Genomic DNA, 20,096 nt, shown 5'->3' with positions numbered 1-20,096 from the left:
CTTCGAAGGAATCCGTCCTGCAAATCAGAATGTTAAAGGTGGAGAAAAGCTCATTTTGTTCCAAATAGACCTATTCTGTTAAGTTGAAGAAACTCATGTATCTCTGGAAGGAACACCATCTCTGTTTGAAGCAGGATCATCTAGCACATTGTTTCCCTTTGCAATTGGTGTTCGTTTTCTAGAGAAATACTTCCTTCAATTTAGGAGTTTCAAGGTGGAGATAGGCTGTAATGAGTCCAAATACACCTATTGTGCTGAGTTGAAGAAACACATGTATCTCTCCAAAGAAAACAATGTATGTTAGAAGCTGTAGCCTCTGGCACATTGTGTCCCTGTGAGAATTTAGTTAGTGTTGGAATGGTGTACGTTGTGCAAATCAACATTTTCCAGGTGTAGAATGGCTCATTTTGTTCCTTAGAGGCCTATTCTGCAAAACAAAAGAGGCTCAGGTATCTCGTGAAGGAAAAGCATGTGTGTGAGAAGCAGGAGAATCCAGCACACTGTTTACCTGTGAGAATTCAGTTTGTTTATTGAAGGAATACTTACTGAAACCAGTGTTTTCAAGGGTGAGAAAGGGTCAATTTGTTCCAAAGAGGCCTATGCAGGTAAGTTGAAGAAACATATGTATCTCTGGAAAGGAAACCACGTATGTTCGAAGCAGGAGCATCCAGTACATGGTTTCACTGTCCTTAATGACCTACGTTTTCAGAGCAATACTTCCTGCAACTTTGGAGTTCCAAGGTGGAGATAGGCACCGTTTGCTCTAAAAAGGCCTATTCAGCTAACGTGAAGAACACATGGACCTCTCCAAAGACAACCATCTATGTTCGAAGCTGCAGCATCTAGTACAGTGTTTCACTGTGAGAAGTGATTTAATTTTGAAAGGAATACTTCCTGCAAATCAAAGCTTTCAAGGTGGAGAAAGGCTGATTTTCTTCCAAATAGGCCTATACATGTAAGCTGAAGAAAGACCTTCATCTCTCGAGAGAGAACAATCTGCGTGAGGTACAGAAGTATGTATGGCATATCTTCCCTGTGAGAGCAGTGGTAGTTTCTGAAAGGAAGATTTCATGCATCTTAGGTGCTTAAGGTGGATTTAGACTCTGTTTGCACCAAATAGGCCTATTCAGCTGATTGGAAGAATCACATGTATATCTCAAAGAGAAACCATCTATGTTGGAAGTCTCAGCATCTATCACATTGTTTCCCTGTGAAAATTTAGTTTACTTTTCAAAGGAATAATTCCGGCAAATCATAGTTTTCAACGTGGAGAAAGGCTCAGTTTGTTTCATGTAAGCCTATCCAGCTGAGTTGATGAAACATCTGCATCTCTCAAAAGAAAACCATCTGTGGCAGAATCAAGGGCATCGAGCTCATTGTTTGCCTATGAGAACTGAGTTAGTTTTTGAAAGGAATACTTGCTGCAAATCATGGTTTTCAAGTTGGAACGAGGCTCATTTTGTTCCAAACAGGCCGATTCAGCTACGGTCAAGAAAGACATGTATGTCTCGAAAGAGCAACATCTACTTAGAAGGTGCAGTATCTAGTATACTGGTCCCTTGTGAGAATTGAGCTCGTTTCTGAAGCGTATAATTCCAGCAACTCACAATGTTCAAGGTGGAGAAAGGCTAAGTTTCTTGCCACTAGACTTACTAAGCTTAGATGAGGAAACACATGTGTCTCTCAAAAGAAAACAGTGTGTGTTAGGAGCTTCAGCATGTAGCGTGTTGTTTCCCTGTGAGAATTGAGATAGTTTTTGAAAGGAATGTCAACTTCAATTCTCAGTTTTCAAGGTGGAGAAAGGCTCATTTTGTTCCCAATAGGCCTATTCAGCTTCGTTGAGGAAACACGTGTGTATCTGCAAAGAAAACCGTCTGTGTTAGGAGCAGGAGCAACTAGTGCATTGTTTCCCTCTGAGAAAGGAGTTGGTTTTGGGAAGGAATACTTCCTTCCAATCTGCATGTTCAAGGTGAAGAAATGCTCATTTTGTTCCAAAGAGTCCCATCCAGGTAAGTTGAAGGAACACATGTATCTCTCAAAGGAAAACAATCTGTGAAAGGAGCAGGAGCACCTAGTACATTGTTTCCCTGTGTGAACTGACTGGGTTTTTGATAGAAATACTTCCTGAAACCTAGAAGTTTCACGATGGAGATAGGCTCTGTTTGCCCAAAAGAGGCCTATTCAGCTGACTTGAAGGTACACATGCACCTCTTCCAGGAAAACCATCTACTTAAAAGCTACAGCATCTCTCACATTGTTTCCCTGTGCGATCAGAGTCCATTTTTGAAGGAAAGACTTGCAGCAACTCCGACCATTCAAAGTGGACAAAGGCTCCTTTGTTGCAATTGGGCCTATTTTGCTGAGTTGACAAAACACATGTCACTCTCAAAATTAAACCCTCTGTGGCAGAATCAGGACAATCTAGCACCTTATTTACCTATGAGAATTGAGTTAGTTTTTGAAAGGAATAATTTCTGCAAATCAACGTTTTGAAGCTAGGGAAAGGCTAATTTTGATCCAAGTAGGCCTATTTAGCTGAGTTGAAGAAACACTGCTATCTCTCGAAAGAAAAGCATGTGTGTTACAACCGGGAACACCTAGCACATTGTTTCCTGGTGAGAACTGAGTTAGTTCTTCAAAGGAATACTTCCTGAAATCAGAATTTTCAAGTGGAGAAAGGTTCCTTTTGTTCCAAGTAGGCCTGTTCAGCTCTGTTATGAAACACATGTATCTCCCCAAAAAAAGTAACGGCTGTTTTAGAAGCAGGAGCATCCAGAAGACTGCATCTCTGTGCATATTTACTCAGTTCTTCGAAGGAATCCGTCCTGCAAATCAGAATGTTAAAGGTGGAGAAAAGCTCATTTTGTTCCAAATAGACCTATTCTGTTAAGTTGAAGAAACTCATGTATCTCTGGAAGGAACACCATCTCTGTTTGAAGCAGGATCATCTAGCACATTGTTTCCCTTTGCAATTGGTGTTCGTTTTCTAGAGAAATACTTCCTTCAATTTAGGAGTTTCAAGGTGGAGATAGGCTGTAATGAGTCCAAATACACCTATTGTGCTGAGTTGAAGAAACACATGTATCTCTCCAAAGAAAACAATGTATGTTAGAAGCTGTAGCCTCTGGCACATTGTGTCCCTGTAAGAATTTAGTTAGTGTTGGAATGGTGTACGTTGTGCAAATCAACATTTTCCAGGTGTAGAATGGCTCATTTTGTTCCTTAGAGGCCTATTCTGCAAAACAAAAGAGGCTCAGGTATCTCGTGAAGGAAAAGCATGTGTGTGAGAAGCAGGAGAATCCAGCACACTGTTTACCTGTGAGAATTCAGTTTGTTTATTGAAGGAATACTTACTGAAACCAGTGTTTTCAAGGGTGAGAAAGGGTCAATTTGTTCCAAAGAGGCCTATGCAGGTAAGTTGAAGAAACATATGTATCTCTGGAAAGGAAACCACGTATGTTCAAAGCAGGAGCATCCAGTACATGGTTTCACTGTCCTTAATGACCTACGTTTTCAGAGCAATACTTCCTGCAACTTTGGAGTTCCAAGGTGGAGATAGGCACCGTTTGCTCTAAAAAGGCCTATTCAGCTAACGTGAAGAACACATGGACCTCTCCAAAGACAACCATCTATGTTCGAAGCTGCAGCATCTAGTACAGTGTTTCACTGTGAGAAGTCATTTAATTTTGAAAGGAATACTTCCTGCAAATCAAAGCTTTCAAGGTGGAGAAAGGCTGATTTTCTTCCAAATAGGCCTATACATGTAAGCTGAAGAAAGACCTTCATCTCTCGAGAGAGAACAATCTGCGTGAGGTACAGAAGTATGTATGGCATATCTTCCCTGTGAGAGCAGTGGTAGTTTCTGAAAGGAAGATTTCATGCATCTTAGGTGCTTAAGGTGGATTTAGACTCTGTTTGCACCAAATAGGCCTATTCAGCTGATTGGAAGAATCACATGTATATCTCAAAGAGAAACCATCTATGTTGGAAGTCTCAGCATCTATCACATTGTTTCCCTGTGAAAATTTAGTTTACTTTTCAAAGGAATAATTCCGGCAAATCATAGTTTTCAACGTGGAGAAAGGCTCAGTTTGTTTCATGTAAGCCTATCCAGCTGAGTTGATGAAACATCTGCATCTCTCAAAAGAAAACCATCTGTGGCAGAATCAAGGGCATCGAGCACATTGTTTGCCTATGAGAACTGAGTTAGTTTTTGAAAGGAATACTTGCTGCAAATCATGGTTTTCAAGTTGGAACGAGGCTCATTTTGTTCCAAACAGGCCGATTCAGCTACGGTCAAGAAAGACATGTATGTCTCGAAAGAGCAACATCTACTTAGAAGGTGCAGTATCTAGTATACTGGTCCCTTGTGAGAATTGAGCTCGTTTCTGAAGCGTATAATTCCAGCAACTCACAATGTTCAAGGTGGAGAAAGGCTAAGTTTCTTGCCACTAGACTTACTAAGCTTAGATGAGGAAACACATGTGTCTCTCAAAAGAAAACAGTGTGTGTTAGGAGCTTCAGCATGTAGCGTGTTGTTTCCCTGTGAGAATTGAGATAGTTTTTGAAAGGAATGTCAACTTCAATTCTCAGTTTTCAAGGTGGAGAAAGGCTCATTTTGTTCCCAATAGGCCTATTCAGCTTCGTTGAGGAAACACGTGTGTATCTGCAAAGAAAACCGTCTGTGTTAGGAGCAGGAGCAACTAGTGCATTGTTTCCCTCTGAGAAAGGAGTTGGTTTTGGGAAGGAATACTTCCTTCCAATCTGCATGTTCAAGGTGAAGAAATGCTCATTTTGTTCCAAAGAGTCCCATCCAGGTAAGTTGAAGGAACACATGTATCTCTCAAAGGAAAACAATCTGTGAAAGGAGCAGGAGCACCTAGTACATTGTTTCCCTGTGTGAACTGACTGGGTTTTTGATAGAAATACTTCCTGAAACCTAGAAGTTTCACGATGGAGATAGGCTCTGTTTGCCCAAAAGAGGCCTATTCAGCTGACTTGAAGGTACACATGCACCTCTTCCAGGAAAACCATCTACTTAAAAGCTACAGCATCTCTCACATTGTTTCCCTGTGCGATCAGAGTCCGTTTTTGAAGGAAAGACTTGCAGCAACTCCGACCATTCAAAGTGGACAAAGGCTCCTTTGTTGCAATTGGGCCTATTTTGCTGAGTTGACAAAACACATGTCACTCTCAAAATTAAACCCTCTGTGGCAGAATCAGGACAATCTAGCACCTTATTTACCTATGAGAATTGAGTTAGTTTTTGAAAGGAATAATTTCTGCAAATCAACGTTTTGAAGCTAGGGAAAGGCTAATTTTGATCCAAGTAGGCCTATTTAGCTGAGTTGAAGAAACACTGCTATCTCTCGAAAGAAAAGCATGTGTGTTACAACCGGGAACACCTAGCACATTGTTTCCTGGTGAGAACTGAGTTAGTTCTTCAAAGGAATACTTCCTGAAATCAGAATTTTCAAGGGGAGAAAGGTTCCTTTTGTTCCAAGTAGGCCTGTTCAGCTCTGTTATGAAACACATGTATCTCCCCAAAAAAAGTAACGGCTGTTTTAGAAGCAGGAGCATCCAGAAGACTGCATCTCTGTGCATATTTACTCAGTTCTTCGAAGGAATCCGTCCTGCAAATCAGAATGTTAAAGGTGGAGAAAAGCTCATTTTGTTCCAAATAGACCTATTCTGTTAAGTTGAAGAAACTCATGTATCTCTGGAAGGAACACCATCTCTGTTTGAAGCAGGATCATCTAGCACATTGTTTCCCTTTGCAATTGGTGTTCGTTTTCTAGAGAAATACTTCCTTCAATTTAGGAGTTTCAAGGTGGAGATAGGCTGTAATGAGTCCAAATACACCTATTGTGCTGAGTTGAAGAAACACATGTATCTCTCCAAAGAAAACAATGTATGTTAGAAGCTGTAGCCTCTGGCACATTGTGTCCCTGTAAGAATTTAGTTAGTGTTGGAATGGTGTACGTTGTGCAAATCAACATTTTCCAGGTGTAGAATGGCTCATTTTGTTCCTTAGAGGCCTATTCTGCAAAACAAAAGAGGCTCAGGTATCTCGTGAAGGAAAAGCATGTGTGTGAGAAGCAGGAGAATCCAGCACACTGTTTACCTGTGAGAATTCAGTTTGTTTATTGAAGGAATACTTACTGAAACCAGTGTTTTCAAGGGTGAGAAAGGGTCAATTTGTTCCAAAGAGGCCTATGCAGGTAAGTTGAAGAAACATATGTATCTCTGGAAAGGAAACCACGTATGTTCGAAGCAGGAGCATCCAGTACATGGTTTCACTGTCCTTAATGACCTACGTTTTCAGAGCAATACTTCCTGCAACTTTGGAGTTCCAAGGTGGAGATAGGCACCGTTTGCTCTAAAAAGGCCTATTCAGCTAACGTGAAGAACACATGGACCTCTCCAAAGACAACCATCTATGTTCGAAGCTGCAGCATCTAGTACAGTGTTTCACTGTGAGAAGTGATTTAATTTTGAAAGGAATACTTCCTGCAAATCAAAGCTTTCAAGGTGGAGAAAGGCTGATTTTCTTCCAAATAGGCCTATACATGTAAGCTGAAGAAAGACCTTCATCTCTCGAGAGAGAACAATCTGCGTGAGGTACAGAAGTATGTATGGCATATCTTCCCTGTGAGAGCAGTGGTAGTTTCTGAAAGGAAGATTTCATGCATCTTAGGTGCTTAAGGTGGATTTAGACTCTGTTTGCACCAAATAGGCCTATTCAGCTGATTGGAAGAATCACATGTATATCTCAAAGAGAAACCATCTATGTTGGAAGTCTCAGCATCTATCACATTGTTTCCCTGTGAAAATTTAGTTTACTTTTCAAAGGAATAATTCCGGCAAATCATAGTTTTCAACGTGGAGAAAGGCTCAGTTTGTTTCATGTAAGCCTATCCAGCTGAGTTGATGAAACATCTGCATCTCTCAAAAGAAAACCATCTGTGGCAGAATCAAGGGCATCGAGCTCATTGTTTGCCTATGAGAACTGAGTTAGTTTTTGAAAGGAATACTTGCTGCAAATCATGGTTTTCAAGTTGGAACGAGGCTCATTTTGTTCCAAACAGGCCGATTCAGCTACGGTCAAGAAAGACATGTATGTCTCGAAAGAGCAACATCTACTTAGAAGGTGCAGTATCTAGTATACTGGTCCCTTGTGAGAATTGAGCTCGTTTCTGAAGCGTATAATTCCAGCAACTCACAATGTTCAAGGTGGAGAAAGGCTAAGTTTCTTGCCACTAGACTTACTAAGCTTAGATGAGGAAACACATGTGTCTCTCAAAAGAAAACAGTGTGTGTTAGGAGCTTCAGCATGTAGCGTGTTGTTTCCCTGTGAGAATTGAGATAGTTTTTGAAAGGAATGTCAACTTCAATTCTCAGTTTTCAAGGTGGAGAAAGGCTCATTTTGTTCCCAATAGGCCTATTCAGCTTCGTTGAGGAAACACGTGTGTATCTGCAAAGAAAACCGTCTGTGTTAGGAGCAGGAGCAACTAGTGCATTGTTTCCCTCTGAGAAAGGAGTTGGTTTTGGGAAGGAATACTTCCTTCCAATCTGCATGTTCAAGGTGAAGAAATGCTCATTTTGTTCCAAAGAGTCCCATCCAGGTAAGTTGAAGGAACACATGTATCTCTCAAAGGAAAACAATCTGTGAAAGGAGCAGGAGCACCTAGTACATTGTTTCCCTGTGTGAACTGACTGGGTTTTTGATAGAAATACTTCCTGAAACCTAGAAGTTTCACGATGGAGATAGGCTCTGTTTGCCCAAAAGAGGCCTATTCAGCTGACTTGAAGGTACACATGCACCTCTTCCAGGAAAACCATCTACTTAAAAGCTACAGCATCTCTCACATTGTTTCCCTGTGCGATCAGAGTCCGTTTTTGAAGGAAAGACTTGCAGCAACTCCGACCATTCAAAGTGGACAAAGGCTCCTTTGTTGCAATTGGGCCTATTTTGCTGAGTTGACAAAACACATGTCACTCTCAAAATTAAACCCTCTGTGGCAGAATCAGGACAATCTAGCACCTTATTTACCTATGAGAATTGAGTTAGTTTTTGAAAGGAATAATTTCTGCAAATCAACGTTTTGAAGCTAGGGAAAGGCTAATTTTGATCCAAGTAGGCCTATTTAGCTGAGTTGAAGAAACACTGCTATCTCTCGAAAGAAAAGCATGTGTGTTACAACCGGGAACACCTAGCACATTGTTTCCTGGTGAGAACTGAGTTAGTTCTTCAAAGGAATACTTCCTGAAATCAGAATTTTCAAGTGGAGAAAGGTTCCTTTTGTTCCAAGTAGGCCTGTTCAGCTCTGTTATGAAACACATGTATCTCCCCAAAAAAAGTAACGGCTGTTTTAGAAGCAGGAGCATCCAGAAGACTGCATCTCTGTGCATATTTACTCAGTTCTTCGAAGGAATCCGTCCTGCAAATCAGAATGTTAAAGGTGGAGAAAAGCTCATTTTGTTCCAAATAGACCTATTCTGTTAAGTTGAAGAAACTCATGTATCTCTGGAAGGAACACCATCTCTGTTTGAAGCAGGATCATCTAGCACATTGTTTCCCTTTGCAATTGGTGTTCGTTTTCTAGAGAAATACTTCCTTCAATTTAGGAGTTTCAACGTGGAGATAGGCTGTAATGAGTCCAAATACACCTATTGTGCTGAGTTGAAGAAACACATGTATCTCTCCAAAGAAAACAATGTATGTTAGAAGCTGTAGCCTCTGGCACATTGTGTCCCTGTAAGAATTTAGTTAGTGTTGGAATGGTGTACGTTGTGCAAATCAACATTTTCCAGGTGTAGAATGGCTCATTTTGTTCCTTAGAGGCCTATTCTGCAAAACAAAAGAGGCTCAGGTATCTCGTGAAGGAAAAGCATGTGTGTGAGAAGCAGGAGAATCCAGCACACTGTTTACCTGTGAGAATTCAGTTTGTTTATTGAAGGAATACTTACTGAAACCAGTGTTTTCAAGGGTGAGAAAGGGTCAATTTGTTCCAAAGAGGCCTATGCAGGTAAGTTGAAGAAACATATGTATCTCTGGAAAGGAAACCACGTATGTTCGAAGCAGGAGCATCCAGTACATGGTTTCACTGTCCTTAATGACCTACGTTTTCAGAGCAATACTTCCTGCAACTTTGGAGTTCCAAGGTGGAGATAGGCACCGTTTGCTCTAAAAAGGCCTATTCAGCTAACGTGAAGAACACATGGACCTCTCCAAAGACAACCATCTATGTTCGAAGCTGCAGCATCTAGTACAGTGTTTCACTGTGAGAAGTGATTTAATTTTGAAAGGAATACTTCCTGCAAATCAAAGCTTTCAAGGTGGAGAAAGGCTGATTTTCTTCCAAATAGGCCTATACATGTAAGCTGAAGAAAGACCTTCATCTCTCGAGAGAGAACAATCTGCGTGAGGTACAGAAGTATGTATGGCATATCTTCCCTGTGAGAGCAGTGGTAGTTTCTGAAAGGAAGATTTCATGCATCTTAGGTGCTTAAGGTGGATTTAGACTCTGTTTGCACCAAATAGGCCTATTCAGCTGATTGGAAGAATCACATGTATATCTCAAAGAGAAACCATCTATGTTGGAAGTCTCAGCATCTATCACATTGTTTCCCTGTGAAAATTGAGTTTACTTTTCAAAGGAATAATTCCGGCAAATCATAGTTTTCAACGTGGAGAAAGGCTCAGTTTGTTTCATGTAAGCCTATCCAGCTGAGTTGATGAAACATCTGCATCTCTCAAAAGAAAACCATCTGTGGCAGAATCAAGGGCATCGAGCACATTGTTTGCCTATGAGAACTGAGTTAGTTTTTGAAAGGAATACTTGCTGCAAATCATGGTTTTCAAGTTGGAACGAGGCTCATTTTGTTCCAAACAGGCCGATTCAGCTACGGTCAAGAAAGACATGTATGTCTCGAAAGAGCAACATCTACTTAGAAGGTGCAGTATCTAGTATACTGGTCCCTTGTGAGAATTGAGCTCGTTTCTGAAGCGTATAATTCCAGCAACTCACAATGTTCAAGGTGGAGAAAGGCTAAGTTTCTTGCCACTAGACTTACTAAGCTTAGATGAGGAAACACATGTGTCTCTCAAAAGAAAACAGTGTGTGTTAGGAGCTTCAGCATGTAGCGTGTTGTTTCCCTGTGAGAATTGAGATAGTTTTTGAAAGGAATGTCAACTTCAATTCTCAGTTTTCAAGGTGGAGAAAGGCTCATTTTGTTCCCAATAGGCCTATTCAGCTTCGTTGAGGAAACACGTGTGTATCTGCAAAGAAAACCGTCTGTGTTAGGAGCAGGAGCAACTAGTGCATTGTTTCCCTCTGAGAAAGGAGTTGGTTTTGGGAAGGAATACTTCCTTCCAATCTGCATGTTCAAGGTGAAGAAATGCTCATTTTGTTCCAAAGAGTCCCATCCAGGTAAGTTGAAGGAACACATGTATCTCTCAAAGGAAAACAATCTGTGAAAGGAGCAGGAGCACCTAGTACATTGTTTCCCTGTGTGAACTGACTGGGTTTTTGATAGAAATACTTCCTGAAACCTAGAAGTTTCACGATGGAGATAGGCTCTGTTTGCCCAAAAGAGGCCTATTCAGCTGACTTGAAGGTACACATGCACCTCTTCCAGGAAAACCATCTACTTAAAAGCTACAGCATCTCTCACATTGTTTCCCTGTGCGATCAGAGTCCGTTTTTGAAGGAAAGACTTGCAGCAACTCCGACCATTCAAAGTGGACAAAGGCTCCTTTGTTGCAATTGGGCCTATTTTGCTGAGTTGACAAAACACATGTCACTCTCAAAATTAAACCCTCTGTGGCAGAATCAGGACAATCTAGCACCTTATTTACCTATGAGAATTGAGTTAGTTTTTGAAAGGAATAATTTCTGCAAATCAACGTTTTGAAGCTAGGGAAAGGCTAATTTTGATCCAAGTAGGCCTATTTAGCTGAGTTGAAGAAACACTGCTATCTCTCGAAAGAAAAGCATGTGTGTTACAACCGGGAACACCTAGCACATTGTTTCCTGGTGAGAACTGAGTTAGTTCTTCAAAGGAATACTTCCTGAAATCAGAATTTTCAAGTGGAGAAAGGTTCCTTTTGTTCCAAGTAGGCCTGTTCAGCTCTGTTATGAAACACATGTATCTCCCCAAAAAAAGTAACGGCTGTTTTAGAAGCAGGAGCATCCAGAAGACTGCATCTCTGTGCATATTTACTCAGTTCTTCGAAGGAATCCGTCCTGCAAATCAGAATGTTAAAGGTGGAGAAAAGCTCATTTTGTTCCAAATAGACCTATTCTGTTAAGTTGAAGAAACTCATGTATCTCTGGAAGGAACACCATCTCTGTTTGAAGCAGGATCATCTAGCACATTGTTTCCCTTTGCAATTGGTGTTCGTTTTCTAGAGAAATACTTCCTTCAATTTAGGAGTTTCAAGGTGGAGATAGGCTGTAATGAGTCCAAATACACCTATTGTGCTGAGTTGAAGAAACACATGTATCTCTCCAAAGAAAACAATGTATGTTAGAAGCTGTAGCCTCTGGCACATTGTGTCCCTGTAAGAATTTAGTTAGTGTTGGAATGGTGTACGTTGTGCAAATCAACATTTTCCAGGTGTAGAATGGCTCATTTTGTTCCTTAGAGGCCTATTCTGCAAAACAAAAGAGGCTCAGGTATCTCGTGAAGGAAAAGCATGTGTGTGAGAAGCAGGAGAATCCAGCACACTGTTTACCTGTGAGAATTCAGTTTGTTTATTGAAGGAATACTTACTGAAACCAGTGTTTTCAAGGGTGAGAAAGGGTCAATTTGTTCCAAAGAGGCCTATGCAGGTAAGTTGAAGAAACATATGTATCTCTGGAAAGGAAACCACGTATGTTCGAAGCAGGAGCATCCAGTACATGGTTTCACTGTCCTTAATGACCTACGTTTTCAGAGCAATACTTCCTGCAACTTTGGAGTTCCAAGGTGGAGATAGGCACCGTTTGCTCTAAAAAGGCCTATTCAGCTAACGTGAAGAACACATGGACCTCTCCAAAGACAACCATCTATGTTCGAAGCTGCAGCATCTAGTACAGTGTTTCACTGTGAGAAGTGATTTAATTTTGAAAGGAATACTTCCTGCAAATCAAAGCTTTCAAGGTGGAGAAAGGCTGATTTTCTTCCAAATAGGCCTATACATGTAAGCTGAAGAAAGACCTTCATCTCTCGAGAGAGAACAATCTGCGTGAGGTACAGAAGTATGTATGGCATATCTTCCCTGTGAGAGCAGTGGTAGTTTCTGAAAGGAAGATTTCATGCATCTTAGGTGCTTAAGGTGGATTTAGACTCTGTTTGCACCAAATAGGCCTATTCAGCTGATTGGAAGAATCACATGTATATCTCAAAGAGAAACCATCTATGTTGGAAGTCTCAGCATCTATCACATTGTTTCCCTGTGAAAATTTAGTTTACTTTTCAAAGGAATAATTCCGGCAAATCATAGTTTTCAACGTGGAGAAAGGCTCAGTTTGTTTCATGTAAGCCTATCCAGCTGAGTTGATGAAACATCTGCATCTCTCAAAAGAAAACCATCTGTGGCAGAATCAAGGGCATCGAGCTCATTGTTTGCCTATGAGAACTGAGTTAGTTTTTGAAAGGAATACTTGCTGCAAATCATGGTTTTCAAGTTGGAACGAGGCTCATTTTGTTCCAAACAGGCCGATTCAGCTACGGTCAAGAAAGACATGTATGTCTCGAAAGAGCAACATCTACTTAGAAGGTGCAGTATCTAGTATACTGGTCCCTTGTGAGAATTGAGCTCGTTTCTGAAGCGTATAATTCCAGCAACTCACAATGTTCAAGGTGGAGAAAGGCTAAGTTTCTTGCCACTAGACTTACTAAGCTTAGATGAGGAAACACATGTGTCTCTCAAAAGAAAACAGTGTGTGTTAGGAGCTTCAGCATGTAGCGTGTTGTTTCCCTGTGAGAATTGAGATAGTTTTTGAAAGGAATGTCAACTTCAATTCTCAGTTTTCAAGGTGGAGAAAGGCTCATTTTGTTCCCAATAGGCCTATTCAGCTTCGTTGAGGAAACACGTGTGTATCTGCAAAGAAAACCGTCTGTGTTAGGAGCAGGAGCAACTAGTGCATTGTTTCCCTCTGAGAAAGGAGTTGGTTTTGGGAAGGAATACTTCCTTCCAATCTGCATGTTCAAGGTGAAGAAATGCTCATTTTGTTCCAAAGAGTCCCATCCAGGTAAGTTGAAGGAACACATGTATCTCTCAAAGGAAAACAATCTGTGAAAGGAGCAGGAGCACCTAGTACATTGTTTCCCTGTGTGAACTGACTGGGTTTTTGATAGAAATACTTCCTGAAACCTAGAAGTTTCACGATGGAGATAGGCTCTGTTTGCCCAAAAGAGGCCTATTCAGCTGACTTGAAGGTACACATGCACCTCTTCCAGGAAAACCATCTACTTAAAAGCTACAGCATCTCTCACATTGTTTCCCTGTGCGATCAGAGTCCGTTTTTGAAGGAAAGACTTGCAGCAACTCCGACCATTCAAAGTGGACAAAGGCTCCTTTGTTGCAATTGGGCCTATTTTGCTGAGTTGACAAAACACATGTCACTCTCAAAATTAAACCCTCTGTGGCAGAATCAGGACAATCTAGCACCTTATTTACCTATGAGAATTGAGTTAGTTTTTGAAAGGAATAATTTCTGCAAATCAACGTTTTGAAGCTAGGGAAAGGCTAATTTTGATCCAAGTAGGCCTATTTAGCTGAGTTGAAGAAACACTGCTATCTCTCGAAAGAAAAGCATGTGTGTTACAACCGGGAACACCTAGCACATTGTTTCCTGGTGAGAACTGAGTTAGTTCTTCAAAGGAATACTTCCTGAAATCAGAATTTTCAAGGGGAGAAAGGTTCCTTTTGTTCCAAGTAGGCCTGTTCAGCTCTGTTATGAAACACATGTATCTCCCCAAAAAAAGTAACAGCTGTTTTAGAAGCAGGAGCATCCAGAAGACTGCATCTCTGTGCATATTTACTCAGTTCTTCGAAGGAATCCGTCCTGCAAATCAGAATGTTAAAGGTGGAGAAAAGCTCATTTTGTTCCAAATAGACCTATTCTGTTAAGTTGAAGAAACTCATGTATCTCTGGAAGGAACACCATCTCTGTTTGAAGCAGGATCATCTAGCACATTGTTTCCCTTTGCAATTGGTGTTCGTTTTCTAGAGAAATACTTCCTTCAATTTAGGAGTTTCAACGTGGAGATAGGCTGTAATGAGTCCAAATACACCTATTGTGCTGAGTTGAAGAAACACATGTATCTCTCCAAAGAAAACAATGTATGTTAGAAGCTGTAGCCTCTGGCACATTGTGTCCCTGTAAGAATTTAGTTAGTGTTGGAATGGTGTACGTTGTGCAAATCAACATTTTCCAGGTGTAGAATGGCTCATTTTGTTCCTTAGAGGCCTATTCTGCAAAACAAAAGAGGCTCAGGTTATCTCGTGAAGGAAAAGCATGTGTGTGAGAAGCAGGAGAATCCAGCACACTGTTTACCTGTGAGAATTCAGTTTGTTTATTGAAGGAATACTTACTGAAACCAGTGTTTTCAAGGGTGAGAAAGGGTCAATTTGTTCCAAAGAGGCCTATGCAGGTAAGTTGAAGAAACATATGTATCTCTGGAAAGGAAACCACGTATGTTCGAAGCAGGAGCATCCAGTACATGGTTTCACTGTCCTTAATGACCTACGTTTTCAGAGCAATACTTCCTGCAACTTTGGAGTTCCAAGGTGGAGATAGGCACCGTTTGCTCTAAAAAGGCCTATTCAGCTAACGTGAAGAACACATGGACCTCTCCAAAGACAACCATCTATGTTCGAAGCTGCAGCATCTAGTACAGTGTTTCACTGTGAGAAGTGATTTAATTTTGAAAGGAATACTTCCTGCAAATCAAAGCTTTCAAGGTGGAGAAAGGCTGATTTTCTTCCAAATAGGCCTATACATGTAAGCTGAAGAAAGACCTTCATCTCTCGAGAGAGAACAATCTGCGTGAGGTACAGAAGTATGTATGGCATATCTTCCCTGTGAGAGCAGTGGTAGTTTCTGAAAGGAAGATTTCATGCATCTTAGGTGCTTAAGGTGGATTTAGACTCTGTTTGCACCAAATAGGCCTATTCAGCTGATTGGAAGAATCACATGTATATCTCAAAGAGAAACCATCTATGTTGGAAGTCTCAGCATCTATCACATTGTTTCCCTGTGAAAATTTAGTTTACTTTTCAAAGGAATAATTCCGGCAAATCATAGTTTTCAACGTGGAGAAAGGCTCAGTTTGTTTCATGTAAGCCTATCCAGCTGAGTTGATGAAACATCTGCATCTCTCAAAAGAAAACCATCTGTGGCAGAATCAAGGGCATCGAGCTCATTGTTTGCCTATGAGAACTGAGTTAGTTTTTGAAAGGAATACTTGCTGCAAATCATGGTTTTCAAGTTGGAACGAGGCTCATTTTGTTCCAAACAGGCCGATTCAGCTACGGTCAAGAAAGACATGTATGTCTCGAAAGAGCAACATCTACTTAGAAGGTGCAGTATCTAGTATACTGGTCCCTTGTGAGAATTGAGCTCGTTTCTGAAGCGTATAATTCCAGCAACTCACAATGTTCAAGGTGGAGAAAGGCTAAGTTTCTTGCCACTAGACTTACTAAGCTTAGATGAGGAAACACATGTGTCTCTCAAAAGAAAACAGTGTGTGTTAGGAGCTTCAGCATGTAGCGTGTTGTTTCCCTGTGAGAATTGAGATAGTTTTTGAAAGGAATGTCAACTTCAATTCTCAGTTTTCAAGGTGGAGAAAGGCTCATTTTGTTCCCAATAGGCCTATTCAGCTTCGTTGAGGAAACACGTGTGTATCTGCAAAGAAAACCGTCTGTGTTAGGAGCAGGAGCAACTAGTGCATTGTTTCCCTCTGAGAAAGGAGTTGGTTTTGGGAAGGAATACTTCCTTCCAATCTGCATGTTCAAGGTGAAGAAATGCTCATTTTGTTCCAAAGAGTCCCATCCAGGTAAGTTGAAGGAACACATGTATCTCTCAAAGGAAAACAATCTGTGAAAGGAGCAGGAGCACCTAGTACATTGTTTCCCTGTGTGAACTGACTGGGTTTTTGATAGAAATACTTCCTGAAACCTAGAAGTTTCACGATGGAGATAGGCTCTGTTTGCCCAAAAGAGGCCTATTCAGCTGACTTGAAGGTACACATGCACCTCTTCCAGGAAAACCATCTACTTAAAAGCTACAGCATCTCTCACATTGTTTCCCTGTGCGATCAGAGTCCGTTTTTGAAGGAAAGACTTGCAGCAACTCCGACCATTCAAAGTGGACAAAGGCTCCTTTGTTGCAATTGGGCCTATTTTGCTGAGTTGACAAAACACATGTCACTCTCAAAATTAAACCCTCTGTGGCAGAATCAGGACAATCTAGCACCTTATTTACCTATGAGAATTGAGTTAGTTTTTGAAAGGAATAATTTCTGCAAATCAACGTTTTGAAGCTAGGGAAAGGCTAATTTTGATCCAAGTAGGCCTATTTAGCTGAGTTGAAGAAACACTGCTATCTCTCGAAAGAAAAGCATGTGTGTTACAACCGGGAACACCTAGCACATTGTTTCCTGGTGAGAACTGAGTTAGTTCTTCAAAGGAATACTTCCTGAAATCAGAATTTTCAAGGGGAGAAAGGTTCCTTTTGTTCCAAGTAGGCCTGTTCAGCTCTGTTATGAAACACATGTATCTCCCCAAAAAAAGTAACGGCTGTTTTAGAAGCAGGAGCATCCAGAAGACTGCATCTCTGTGCATATTTACTCAGTTCTTCGAAGGAATCCGTCCTGCAAATCAGAATGTTAAAGGTGGAGAAAAGCTCATTTTGTTCCAAATAGACCTATTCTGTTAAGTTGAAGAAACTCATGTATCTCTGGAAGGAACACCATCTCTGTTTGAAGCAGGATCATCTAGCACATTGTTTCCCTTTGCAATTGGTGTTCGTTTTCTAGAGAAATACTTCCTTCAATTTAGGAGTTTCAACGTGGAGATAGGCTGTAATGAGTCCAAATACACCTATTGTGCTGAGTTGAAGAAACACATGTATCTCTCCAAAGAAAACAATGTATGTTAGAAGCTGTAGCCTCTGGCACATTGTGTCCCTGTAAGAATTTAGTTAGTGTTGGAATGGTGTACGTTGTGCAAATCAACATTTTCCAGGTGTAGAATGGCTCATTTTGTTCCTTAGAGGCCTATTCTGCAAAACAAAAGAGGCTCAGGTATCTCGTGAAGGAAAAGCATGTGTGTGAGAAGCAGGAGAATCCAGCACACTGTTTACCTGTGAGAATTCAGTTTGTTTATTGAAGGAATACTTACTGAAACCAGTGTTTTCAAGGGTGAGAAAGGGTCAATTTGTTCCAAAGAGGCCTATGCAGGTAAGTTGAAGAAACATATGTATCTCTGGAAAGGAAACCACGTATGTTCGAAGCAGGAGCATCCAGTACATGGTTTCACTGTCCTTAATGACCTACGTTTTCAGAGCAATACTTCCTGCAACTTTGGAGTTCCAAGGTGGAGATAGGCACCGTTTGCTCTAAAAAGGCCTATTCAGCTAACGTGAAGAACACATGGACCTCTCCAAAGACAACCATCTATGTTCGAAGCTGCAGCATCTAGTACAGTGTTTCACTGTGAGAAGTGATTTAATTTTGAAAGGAATACTTCCTGCAAATCAAAGCTTTCAAGGTGGAGAAAGGCTGATTTTCTTCCAAATAGGCCTATACATGTAAGCTGAAGAAAGACCTTCATCTCTCGAGAGAGAACAATCTGCGTGAGGTACAGAAGTATGTATGGCATATCTTCCCTGTGAGAGCAGTGGTAGTTTCTGAAAGGAAGATTTCATGCATCTTAGGTGCTTAAGGTGGATTTAGACTCTGTTTGCACCAAATAGGCCTATTCAGCTGATTGGAAGAATCACATGTATATCTCAAAGAGAAACCATCTATGTTGGAAGTCTCAGCATCTATCACATTGTTTCCCTGTGAAAATTTAGTTTACTTTTCAAAGGAATAATTCCGGCAAATCATAGTTTTCAATGTGGAGAAAGGCTCAGTTTGTTTCATGTAAGCCTATCCAGCTGAGTTGATGAAACATCTGCATCTCTCAAAAGAAAACCATCTGTGGCAGAATCAAGGGCATCGAGCTCATTGTTTGCCTATGAGAACTGAGTTAGTTTTTGAAAGGAATACTTGCTGCAAATCATGGTTTTCAAGTTGGAACGAGGCTCATTTTGTTCCAAACAGGCCGATTCAGCTACGGTCAAGAAAGACATGTATGTCTCGAAAGAGCAACATCTACTTAGAAGGTGCAGTATCTAGTATACTGGTCCCTTGTGAGAATTGAGCTCGTTTCTGAAGCGTATAATTCCAGCAACTCACAATGTTCAAGGTGGAGAAAGGCTAAGTTTCTTGCCACTAGACTTACTAAGCTTAGATGAGGAAACACATGTGTCTCTCAAAAGAAAACAGTGTGTGTTAGGAGCTTCAGCATGTAGCGTGTTGTTTCCCTGTGAGAATTGAGATAGTTTTTGAAAGGAATGTCAACTTCAATTCTCAGTTTTCAAGGTGGAGAAAGGCTCATTTTGTTCCCAATAGGCCTATTCAGCTTCGTTGAGGAAACACGTGTGTATCTGCAAAGAAAACCGTCTGTGTTAGGAGCAGGAGCAACTAGTGCATTGTTTCCCTCTGAGAAAGGAGTTGGTTTTGGGAAGGAATACTTCCTTCCAATCTGCATGTTCAAGGTGAAGAAATGCTCATTTTGTTCCAAAGAGTCCCATCCAGGTAAGTTGAAGGAACACATGTATCTCTCAAAGGAAAACAATCTGTGAAAGGAGCAGGAGCACCTAGTACATTGTTTCCCTGTGTGAACTGACTGGGTTTTTGATAGAAATACTTCCTGAAACCTAGAAGTTTCACGATGGAGATAGGCTCTGTTTGCCCAAAAGAGGCCTATTCAGCTGACTTGAAGGTACACATGCACCTCTTCCAGGAAAACCATCTACTTAAAAGCTACAGCATCTCTCACATTGTTTCCCTGTGCGATCAGAGTCCGTTTTTGAAGGAAAGACTTGCAGCAACTCCGACCATTCAAAGTGGACAAAGGCTCCTTTGTTGCAATTGGGCCTATTTTGCTGAGTTGACAAAACACATGTCACTCTCAAAATTAAACCCTCTGTGGCAGAATCAGGACAATCTAGCACCTTATTTACCTATGAGAATTGAGTTAGTTTTTGAAAGGAATAATTTCTGCAAATCAACGTTTTGAAGCTAGGGAAAGGCTAATTTTGATCCAAGTAGGCCTATTTAGCTGAGTTGAAGAAACACTGCTATCTCTCGAAAGAAAAGCATGTGTGTTACAACCGGGAACACCTAGCACATTGTTTCCTGGTGAGAACTGAGTTAGTTCTTCAAAGGAATACTTCCTGAAATCAGAATTTTCAAGGGGAGAAAGGTTCCTTTTGTTCCAAGTAGGCCTGTTCAGCTCTGTTATGAAACACATGTATCTCCCCAAAAAAAGTAACGGCTGTTTTAGAAGCAGGAGCATCCAGAAGACTGCATCTCTGTGCATATTTACTCAGTTCTTCGAAGGAATCCGTCCTGCAAATCAGAATGTTAAAGGTGGAGAAAAGCTCATTTTGTTCCAAATAGACCTATTCTGTTAAGTTGAAGAAACTCATGTATCTCTGGAAGGAACACCATCTCTGTTTGAAGCAGGATCATCTAGCACATTGTTTCCCTTTGCAATTGGTGTTCGTTTTCTAGAGAAATACTTCCTTCAATTTAGGAGTTTCAAGGTGGAGATAGGCTGTAATGAGTCCAAATACACCTATTGTGCTGAGTTGAAGAAACACATGTATCTCTCCAAAGAAAACAATGTATGTTAGAAGCTGTAGCCTCTGGCACATTGTGTCCCTGTAAGAATTTAGTTAGTGTTGGAATGGTGTACGTTGTGCAAATCAACATTTTCCAGGTGTAGAATGGCTCATTTTGTTCCTTAGAGGCCTATTCTGCAAAACAAA

Source organism: Castor canadensis, chromosome 16 (genome assembly GCF_047511655.1).
Source record: "Castor canadensis chromosome 16, mCasCan1.hap1v2, whole genome shotgun sequence".
Lineage (NCBI taxonomy): Eukaryota > Metazoa > Chordata > Mammalia > Rodentia > Castoridae > Castor > Castor canadensis.
Note: the sequence above shows the minus strand (reverse complement) of the source record.